This window comes from Drosophila suzukii, unplaced genomic scaffold (genome assembly GCF_043229965.1).
Source record: "Drosophila suzukii unplaced genomic scaffold, CBGP_Dsuzu_IsoJpt1.0 scf_4, whole genome shotgun sequence".
Lineage (NCBI taxonomy): Eukaryota > Metazoa > Arthropoda > Insecta > Diptera > Drosophilidae > Drosophila > Drosophila suzukii.
In genome coordinates, this window is record NW_027255927.1 from 523,877 (window position 1) to 535,451 (window position 11,575).

Genomic DNA, 11,575 nt, shown 5'->3' on the forward strand with positions numbered 1-11,575 from the left:
GGCAACATATTCAAGGATTCTGCGTAGACGGTCCATGCCTTTATAGAGATAGAGGTTGAGGAACCAAAGTTCCTGGAGAATTATATTGGCAACGATGATAATAGGTGACAAACCCCTTGAATCAGTTTACATGGTTGGAGGTGCCTGGCGGTAGGCATAAAACGCAAGTGCGTGGTTCCCCTGAAAAACCAATTGATATGGACGGCGAGAAGAAAAATATCAGAGCTGGGATATCAGCCCAAACGACGATGGGAAGTACGACTCCTACCATCGGCGGGCACGGGAAGGAGAAATCCTTTCTGCGTGTTGCCAGCGTTCGAGCCCCTGGGATGACGGGAGCAGGTCATCTCAGTGATAATGCTACTGCCACGTCTCAGGCTAAGTTAAGCCGCACACGTTGTCGAAGTAGACTTGGGCTCGGAGAGCGTGCTACACGAAGCGAACTCCCAACGTAGGAAATGGTCGAAGGGTACAGTGAGGGAATGAAGGGTAAGGCGCAAATCTAAGGAGGCAGTTCTCAAGATCAGGAGTTTTAGGGTGGTTGAACGGTGTCAAAATTTTGAAGTGCAACAAGGATCCGACCAGGAAGTGGCTGACGCAAACGGTATGCAAGCTAGACAGCTAGACAGGGAATTGATCCCATCAATACCGATGGCGAAAGTGCTTTTCCGTATCGCAATCCAAGGGGGTCGGGCGCTAAAGCTGCTTCAACGGCATAATCCAGACGTCCCAACGGCTAATTGGAAGATTCTGCACATGGCCAGCCCACTACCCAACGAGAGGGCCAAAGTGTGGTTCTCCAAATCAACAAGGAGGCGGAGGATCTGCTGTACCCAAGATTCGGGAAGATGGCGTAGGGCATGGGTGGTGTCTACCTGCGTCTTAGGAAGCGCCACCCCGACAACAAAGGCGCACACACCCCGCAGGCAGGCGACGTGGAGAAGGACATAGGTCTGGAAGTCATCGTGGAAGCCGCACACAACCTTGCGCTAGACGACTCGGAGGACGAAGAGGAAGGTGGCCTGACTGTCATGGCCAACCCGTCGAGCGGAGATGAGCCAGCCACCCATGACACTGACGGTGCTGCAGCTCATTCTCCATAAAAACAGACTCGCGTCAACCTACAATACATTCTACTCACCAACGGTAAGGAGGACTTGTGCGGAAGAGTATTCATGCTAGCCTTATGCCTCATTACAAGCTCTGAAGACTGGACTACCGAGATGCTAGAAAGCGAGGAGCAGCGCCTCTTGGTAGCCTCCTGCTACATGGCACACGACAGACCGGCGCCACCAAACGAGCTGAGCAGCTTGGTGGAATTCGGCTCGAAGGATATCCAACTCCTCATTGGTGCAGATGCCAATGCACACCACAGCGTGTGGGGAAGCTCCGACATCAGCGACAGAGGTGAGTCCCTCTTAGACTTTATTCAAGCTACTTACTTATACAGGGACAGAATACTTTGGTCTGTTAATGGAGAGTCGTAAAATCACCACCCTTCTCAAGCCATAGGTATATTCAGTTCACGTATGATTTTAAAAGCACTAAAAAGGTAACTGTCTATAAAAACCCCCGGAACACAAAATGGGAAAATTTGACAAGGACAGTTACCTCGAAATTCGCGAAAAGCCCGGGCGTAGTAAAATCCGTGAAATACATAGAAACGTCCCTAGAGACCCTGTCCAAGGAATTACTGGATGCGTCAAGAACAAGGAAGAAGACCAAGTCAACATGGTGGAATCGGGGACTGACACTCTAAAGAAATAACCTCCGAGAATTCTTCCAAATGGCCAAAAAGGCAGACAATGAGATCATCAACGGGGATTACAAAATCCTAATCCTTTGCGATGGAAAGTCCAGCCATGTTACAGGTGAAATATACTCGGCATGTCTAAGCACGAGCTATATCTCAATCCAATGGAGGACCTCTCGGACCTCTCTTGTCTTTCTCGCAAAAGCGGGAAAGTGCAATCACGCAAGCCCCAAGGCTGAATCTACACATCAGGAATGATGTAGGGAGACTCATGTCATCCATCCAGCACGCCTGCACAAAAGGGAAACCTGTGGAAACGGCACTACACTCGCTAGTAGTAACCGTTGAGAGAGCCCTACACATTAAGAAATATGCGCTTGGAGTGTTCGTAGATATATCCGGAGCATTCAACAATGTCAACCATGTCATCACGGACCCCGCAATACTCCTCTGGATAGGAAACCTGCTTAGCTGCGGGCGGTTACATTCAGAGTGGGGCACTGCTTCAATGGTGAAGGGGGCACACAGAGGCACACCACAAGGTGGGGTCCTCTCGCCGCTCCTATTGAAATTGGTGGTCGACGACCTAATTAAGAGATTTAAGATGAGAGCTTCAAAAATAACAGCCTATGCGGACGACATAGGCATAATTTTTACGGGAGTCTGCCCATCGACCCTCAGCTACATAATGGAATCAACACTCAGGGAGGTATGTGAGTGGGCGGAAAAAATGGGACCCAGTATCAATACGCACAAGACGGACCTCATTCTTTTTACGAAGAGATACAATGTACCGAAATGATCAACAAAACGGACTACATGATCCCCAGAACGTGCCCGGAAGTTAAAACAACCTCGCCTATGGGCCCAGACGACTAGAAAACGAGTCGGGACCAGACTTAACACCTCTACATATGCACAGACGGCTACAAGATGGAAGGGGGTGTAGGAGCGGGCTTAAACTGTACGGACCCTGAAATAAGACACTCTTATAAGCTACCTAGCGATTGCAGCATGTTCCAGGCAGAAGTCTTCGCCATTAGAAAAACGGCAGAAGCGGCTCAAAATATAAACCGACCACATGATGTGGTCAGCTTCTTCGTGGACAGCCAAGCGGCGATAAGATCCATGCAGTCGTCAACAGTCAGAACCAAAAATGTAATGGCGAACAGGGAGGCACTGGATAGCCTCAGCACGACAAAGTCAGTGCGGATCTATTGGGTTCCCAGCCACCAGGGCATCGATGGCAACGAGGCAGCTGACGTTCTTGCAAAGGAGGGCGTAGAGAGCGTAGAAACAGAACGGATAACGTGCCTATCTCACTCCGAACGCTATAAAGAACCCTGGAGAAACAGGCGGACACGCGAGCAAAAAGCAGGTGGAGAAACACCAAGACTTGCCGAGTCTCAAGAATTACGTGCAAAGAGCGCAGCATCACACGCAACCAAACTCGGAATACTCAACAGCCGCACCTGCAGAAAATGCGATGAATCGGGGGCTATAGAATCCCTGGAACATCTCATCTGCAATTGAACGGCACTCTCACGAGCATGAAGAAGATACCTCGGTGCCGCAGTATTGGTATCTCTAGGAGACGCCTCCAGCAGGAAACCAGGCGAACTTCTTGCCTTCGCCAAAAACACCTCGATCTTTGTGGACATAAAAACCTCTTAGCACATCTCAAGGTTCATACAAAACAACCGAACAACTAAAGGCATTATTGGCATATGCGTGGCCCCGTGAGGGCCGTCCGAGTTAACCTAACCTAACCTATCAACGAGGACTTGCCTGTACATTGCTGTGACCTTAACTTGCTCAAAAGCAAGCAAGTGTTAGAAGAATTCAGCGCCAAGAAGAAGACCGATGACCCGAGATTCATGAGATTTAACATCTGCCAAAGGTGTGTTGGTGGGCAAATTCCAAGAAGAGATGTCAATCTCAGCGTCTGGCTTATTCGAAATGTGTCTGATGACACAAAATTCAAGTGATACGGACTGTATGGTTAATGTAGCCAAGGGCTTTATGTTAGTTTCCGAATCTCCATGTTAAATTTTTCATGCCGAAAACGAAGTTTTTGTGCGAACTCTTCCTCAGAACATGCATTAAGTAATGCCCTGCAAGGTCTGTTTGTTCAAAAGGGTTTTCGACTAAAACCACGGCAGTGGCTAGGATAACTTGTCCCGGTTGAGTTTGCAGATGAGAAAACGTCATTGGTTCACTTGTATGTTCTCAATCGTCTGAGCGGCTGTCAGGACGCGCTTCAATGAACGGAACATTCTGCTCGTGATGCAATATTGCATGATAAGCTTGTTTGCAGCTGTGGAGATACTGACAATGGCGCCCCAGCAGCTTAGAGCACTTCTTCTGTTTTGAAGTCCAGCGACTCGTTTCATTTGTTGCGGGTGTGCTGGTCACATTTTTCGATCACAATTTAGAACAACATGGCCGGCTCCAAAGGATTCCAGTACAGGCCATGTTTTTCTTAATCCACCAAGCCTTCAAGCTGAATTGCGTTTGATTTGTCTTCTGGATGGAGTTTAAATAATGCAGCTATGGTTTCCAGAAAGATGAGCAACGCAAAGCCTAAAGTAATTTTCGTAGGTTATTGGAAATGCCTTGATCGCGTCTAATACCGGTCCCCTTAAGCAGTGCAGCAGGTGATTAAACTAGTCTAGATTGGACATAACCTCACGAGCGATAATTTGTGTGAGCGAGTTGATACAATTGTTATATTCCGCAAATTTTCCGTTGAAAGTTGACAACGTACGCCGCAGCAACTTCGACGACGACATAGCAATTGAACTGGATTAGTGTTATTGAGTTCCTCACCTAGCTTGTCCTTGATAACATGTCCCCGCGACCGCTGTCGCTGGGATCAAACGTCTCAATTTCAGATTTTACTACCATAGCTTGCGTAAAGTAACATTCTAGAATTCCCAGCCGGCATCGCAGGTCGGCGCTGGAAATCCCAGTGTCTCCTCCAGAGCTTGTTGTTACAAGCGTTTTAATGCGAGTTATATTCCTTTTAATGTTGGCCCGCTGTCGTTTACATTGGTCAAATGTTGTCATCGCAGATATTACCTAGAGCGATGATAAATGGCGACTAAAGATGGGCAATAGTGACGCCGAAGGGTGTAATTAACTAACTGTATTTCACTATCGGTGATGTTAAGCGGTGTCGACGAAAGGAGATTTTAGGAAATTTTCGTATACGGAATAAGGCTGCTGCTCCCCATTATGTCGGTCGCTTATCAAGCAAGTGAGGATCCACTATGTGGTAATGATACGAATGTGGATAACTGGTATGGTTCTTTGTATTCCCATATATTTATAATTAAGAATTCAAAGTCAGTGTTAGCAAGGAGTTTTCGAGGTCGTCTAGAGGTCGTTGGTGACTCTCGTCAGGTCCAAAGAGGCTAGGTCACAGAAATTTGGTTCAGAACCCAATTTGCAATCTATTGCTGATACTTCTTCCTCATCGCATTTTGGATGCTTCGGCGGATAATTTGATTAATGATGAGAAAGATTTTGTTTCTCCACCTGGTCACTCCACTACTACAACTCCAGATTTCATCAGTCTAAAAGTGGATGACCAGTTGCGCTGCGAGCCTTATGCTGACTTTGGTGAGGATGCTCCGACTGATTCCACGTTCTGACCAATTGTTAAGCAGTTTTGTTACCTTCTTCGCAAGGCTAAATCGGAAATATTTGAATGTCAGGATTCTGACTTTCCTGGTCGAAAATATAAGGGTCATGGAAACGGCTTTGCCCTCTTATCTAATTATGACATTGACAACCCACTCCCTAATGATCGTATGGATACCTAGTCTCCTCTACCAATAGAGGAGGACTTTCCCAAAGTTCTAAGGAAATTTCTGGTACTGCTACTTCTTCGAATAAAGCATCGAAATCTGACCCCCGTATATTAGATACCCGTTACTCAGTTTCCGACCCCATAAAGTATATATGTTCTTCATCAGGATCACGTCTGTCCGTATGAACGCTGAGATCTCGTAAACTGTAAAAGCTTCAATACTGGGGTTAGGCACGCAGATTCCTGAGATTTCTGCGCAGCGCAAGCTTGTTTCAGCAATGTGCCACACTGCGAAGGAAGCCCAAGTATCTGCACGCCATGTTACAGCACTCTTGCTCTTATAGTATTCGAGTTCTCAGCGTTCACCCGGACAGACGCACATGGATAGATCGACTCGGCTAGTGAATCTGATCAAGAATAATATAGTTCATGGGGTCGGAAACGCTTCCTTCTACCTGATATATACTTTTTGTCGAATCTGAAATAACCTTTAACTCTACGTAACGGGTAAAAATAATAGTAAAGGGTAAAATAACTGGATCTTCAACATTTAGGGTATTTCCTTCTGATGGTGATACACAAAAGATAGTTCTTCATCTCTTGTGGAGTAACCATATCCTGTTTAACTCTTTCAGAATAGTAGCCAAAGGCTGACTTAGGCGCCACTGGTCATGTTGTGCGCAATGTTTACCCCTTGGTAAGGCAATGGTTACGGACTCAATACTTTATTTGTTAGGCTTAAGTCGTCGCCAAATAATGTTAAAGTCTATGACATTATATTATTATTATATCAGTCAATTACTATAGTCCCTCCTGAACGCCGAGTTGAAGTTGTAAGGTTTTATAATTTTCAGGATATTGGACACACAAAAATGTGGTTTTGATCATATATCGAAACCCAGTTTGCCCCGCTAGGTCTCAGGATCATTTTAAGGACATTAATTGCTGGAAACACCAAAAAACAACCATCAATCAAATTGGTACCTGCTCAGACTGATTGGCAACCCGTCTTCTGATTCAAGCTTTTCTAAATTAATGCAACGCTTACCGGCAGTTCACATTCTGATGCATATAAGATCAGAAGACATGTCTACCCTTGCAAATCGTTTACCCTTGCAAATCGTAGAACAATGCTTGGTACTATTTTTATGCAAAATCTTATAAGAGGTGATATTGATTCTGTAGAACTTGTAAACCGCCTAACTTTCAATGTTCCTGTTAGACTAACACGAAATTATATCCCCTAAATTTGCCACGATGTACATCTAATTTTTGTCTGCACGAGCCCTTTCGCGTTCTATGTAATAATTATAACAACCTTTATCATTTAATTTGCACTTCAACTTCTATCCCGGTATTAAAAACTAATATTTTAACTCATTTGCTTCATTCTTAGATGCTTCTTTTATTTTCATTTGTGTCCCGTCTCTATTTGTTTTTTGTATCTTCCTCGCGAACTCGTATTTTTTGCCCAAATTGATAAAAGGGCCAGCGCGTAACAAGCACGTGCTTGGTGTCGTTGGGCCACTTGTTTGTACTGCTCGTATTGCATCAACGTCCATCATTTAATTTTGGCATTCGTTTCTCATTTTGGGACACCAATGGTCTCACTTGCATAAGACTCGAGTTAGAGAACGCTCATATATCAGAATTTTTGGATATGGTACGGTCTTACTTGCTTTACTGCCCCTACAGTAAAAACTCACTGTAAAATGTCAAGCTGCTGCAATTACCTTAAGCACGGACTTTGGAGACATCGTGATTGTTTCTATTTAAATTGTGCTGTTCCACAGCAAAATAATTCCAATTTAAGTCCTGGAATAATGACTCTGGTTAGGCAGACGAGAACCCTACGGAGCCGCTAAATGCAAACGCGTCCTACACAAGACTAAGCTATCTTTAAAAAGGGTGATTTATTATTAAGAAAAGCCCTTTATTATGCTAAGTTGGACCTTTTTCCTCCGTAAACTTAGTACAATCGATCCGGATGCTAGTCGAGGCATCAAGCTGTGAAATACCCTCTCGGGCTTGAGCAACAGCCTTGGGCAAATAAAAATGATGAAATGCTAAAGAACTCTATGCAAGAAAGACTTAAGCCTTTTGAATTGGTCACAGATGAAGAGACTGCAGAAGCTTTTGATGATTTTCCCTCTGGTCCTGCTTCTCAAATTCTGCCTATTGGTGCAGAAAAATTTTCAGACCAATTTAAGCGATTAAAGCCGAACCATGCCCTTGAGCATGACAGTATTGAAGGGAAAGGAGCTAAAGCTTTTATAGTGGCAGCTATTTCGTTCGTTCGTTATTCGGCTCATAAGCCTAAGCTAGTAACCGAATCTTACTAAAAAGGTTTCTTAGTGTTCATCTATTCCAGGACGCAACTCCGAATCACCAGTTGGGTTTAAGGAGTCTGCATAATGCCGCTGAGCAAATGCAAATGCTTCAAGGCCTATACTTGCTTGGCTCCCTCAAGGAAGTGTTCTGGGCCCTGTGTTGCATACCAATTTACCTCGGACAATGTACGTCTATCACCAATACTGCCACTCGCCACATATCAAGACTCGTCTCTCTCACAGATATACTTGCTCTCACACTTTCCAGACCTATGAACCGAAGAAGACTAAAATGATTGCACCTATCAGACTGGATACTTTGACCCGCCAGTTGTAGACTCGTTCCAGACTTAGACTTAGATTCGTCGGAAAGTATGTAACAGGTAGAATGAAGCGTTTCCGACCCCCCAGCGCAAATTTGTTTCAGCAAGGTGCCACGCCCACTCTAACGCCCAGAAACCGCCCACAGTCCTACAGTTTAGATGCTAGAATAAAAATTTTAACTGAAATGTATTGTTCTCATCAATACCTATCGATTGACCCAAAAACTTGAAACGCCCACTTTAATGTTCACGAGCCACACACTTCAAAAAATCGTAAATATGAACGCAGATATCTCAGAAACTATCAAAAATTGACAATTGGGACTTCAGACCTAGATTCCGTAGCCTTGTACACTGGGCAAGCTTTTCAGTGGCGCCCACAATTTTCATGTTAGATTAAAAGTATTAACTGAAATATATTAGTTTCGTCAATACCTATCGATGGATCCAAAAAAAATCTTGCCACGCCTACCCTAACGCCCACAAACCACCAAAGCCTGTGGAGCCCACAATTTTCATGCTAGAAAAAATTTTAACTGAAATGTTTAGTTTCTTCGAGACCTATCGATTGACCCAAAAAAAGTTTGCCACACCCACTCTAACGCCCATAAAGCTTAAATCTGTCTACCGCCCACGTAACCATATATTGATATCGCGGGAAGGTGGCGCATTTCAATCGCGCTTTGCTGCTTGCATATCTCCATTTTGCTTTGGTCCCTTTAGCTGAGTAACAGGTATCTGATAGCCGAGGTACTCGACTATAGCGTTCTTTCTTGTTAGTTATGATCTATTTATACCCGTTACTTGGAGGGAAAAGTGTATTCTAGACTCGTTGGAAAGTATCTAACAGGTGAAGGAAGCGTTTTCGCCATAAAGCTCATAGCGCCCACATTTTAGATTATTATTATATAAATATATGAATTAGATGTTGCTTTTTTTATGATACTGAAAATAATTGAATTTGGACCAGTCAATAAAAAATTATAGTTATTATTACTATAACCTATATTTAGCACTTCAATAGAGATTACACACCACATGCAAAAATTTTGCTGTTTCCCCTAATACGCCACCAAGCCGCTATAGAAGAAGAAAGAAGTGGCGCTGGGTGAAGCTATAGGCTAGGTGTGTTAGTGAAAACAGCAGAGCTGCTTTAAGCATATTTCAGTGCCTTTCGAACACCCTTAAGCTGAGTAACGGGTATCTAATAGTCAAGACCATCGACTAGAGAATTTTCTCTTGTTATACCCGTTACTCGTAGAGTAAAAGGGTATACTAGATTCGTCGAAAAGTACGTAACAGGCAGAAGGAAGCGTTTCCGACCCCATAAAGTGTATATATTCTTGATCAGGATCACTAGCTGAGTCGATCTAGCCATTTCCGTCTGTCCGTCTGTCCGTCTGACCGTCTGTCCGTCTGTCCGTATGAACGCTGAGATCTCGGAAACTATACAAGCTACAATACTGGGATTAGGCATGCAGATTCCTGAGATTCCTGCGCAGCGCAACGCCCATAACGCTTAAATCTGTCTACCGCCGGTAGGTGGCGCATTTCAATCTCGCTTTGCTGCTTGCATATCTCCATTTCCGTTTGGTCCCATTAGCTGAGTAACGGGTATCTGATAGTCGAGGTACTCGACTATAGCGTTCTTCCATGTTTTTCAATTACATATTCGGCTGATGCAAGCTTACGCTTCTTCGTAGACTGTTTTATATCCCTTGCAGAGGGTATAAAAATTTCAGTCAGAAGCTTGCAACGCAGGGAAGGAGACGTCTCCGATCCCAAAAAGTATTTATATTTTTGCCATGTCCGTCTGTCCGAGCGTCCGTCGGTCCGTTTATACGAAATCTATTCTCTCAGTTTTAAAGCTATCGGGATGAAACCTTTTCAAAAGTCTCATATAAGTCAGAACGAGCCGGATCAAACCACTATATCCCATAGCTCCCATAGGAGTGTTAAAAAAAATTATAACTTTTGGAATATTAATGTACATAAACATTTTTTTTTAAATATTAAAAGAAATAAGACGACTTTATCATATAGCTGCCACAGGAACGAACGGATATTTAATATCAAAATAACACAAAGGCCGTTCGTTTTCGGTTAGCATATACGGTTGTAAATTAAAATGGAAAACTATCTTTATGTTTCTGTAATTAATATTTAGCTTTGTTAAAATGGGAATACTCTGAACATACAACGCTTTCACTTAAACGACCTGCAAAGGTACAGAAACTTTGGCTTGCCAAAGTTAGCTTTCTTTCTTGTTAGTCGCTAACTATAAAATGTAAGCGCCAAAGTGGCTGTTTCCGGTATTTCGAACTGGCTACCCCTAGCAGTACAAATTTGAATTAACTTGAACTTTTCGTTAATAAGTATTGACAAATTAAAGCGTTAAGGGTGCTAAAGTGGTCGTGGCAAATCAGAATAACAAACTTTTATAATAAAAATGCGATTTGTACGCTTTTTAGCATTGAAAAGAAATCATAAAGAATGTGGACGCCAGACAGGCCTTAGAGTTATGGGCGATTGAGGGCGTTTCAGTGGGCGTTGGACTCAGCTGAAACAAATTTCCGCTGCCCCGAGAATTTGTATGCTTAATCCGAATTACATAATTTCCGAGATCTTAGCGTTCATACAGAGAGACGGGTGGACGGACATGGATAGCGTCGGAAAATCCTTGCTTCTGCTTTATATTTTTCGACAAAAAAACAGAAGTAAACGCTTTAGTCGGCGGCTTCGACTATCAGTTACTCTGGCTCAAATTTCAAATTAAATCAAATTTCAGGGCATTTCTATTGGTGCGGCACTAAAAAACGATGGTAGCGCCACAGGACCTAGCGGACGGTAGCGGAATTACTGACCATAACAACACCTATTTAACTTTGTAAGTCATAATTTTTTCAATAACAATGAGGTTGTTACCACTCAGCATTTAGATGGGTAATGATTAATTAAATCAATTTAAGCTTACACTGCTGGAAAATCTTCAAAAATGTGGACGACAAGCAGACTATATGGGCGTTTGTGAGCATTCGAGTGGGAAAGGTACTCCGCTGAAACAAACTTGCGCTGCTTAAAAAGCTTTTATAGTTTCTAAGATCTTAGCGCTCATATGTTTGACTCAGATAGTAATCCTGATAAAGAATTTATGTACTTTATCTGATCGGAAAGTCTTAATTTTTCCTGTTACTTACTTTCTGACTAATCAAATATACCCATTTACTGTTCGAGAAACGGGAATACAAATTAATAATTTAAATCATCAAGAAATAAAAAATGTTTTCAAGAAGGCGCCAAGCGATGACCAAGAAAAAGGTTTTCATCTGTACATAAAGACAGACCATATATTTTT

The 11,575-nt window shown here is 43.4% G+C and overlaps 1 long non-coding RNA gene across 1 annotated transcript; it reads left to right on the forward strand.

Annotated features, from left to right (window-relative positions):
• Positions 1–10,749: 10,749 nt before the first annotated feature.
• LOC108017533 (uncharacterized) lies at positions 10,750–11,337 on the forward strand. Its single transcript, XR_001767818.3, has 3 exons — positions 10,750–10,937; positions 11,009–11,107; positions 11,190–11,337. It is a non-coding gene; the product is annotated as an uncharacterized lncRNA (long non-coding RNA).
• The last annotated feature ends 238 nt before the right edge of the window (positions 11,338–11,575 follow it).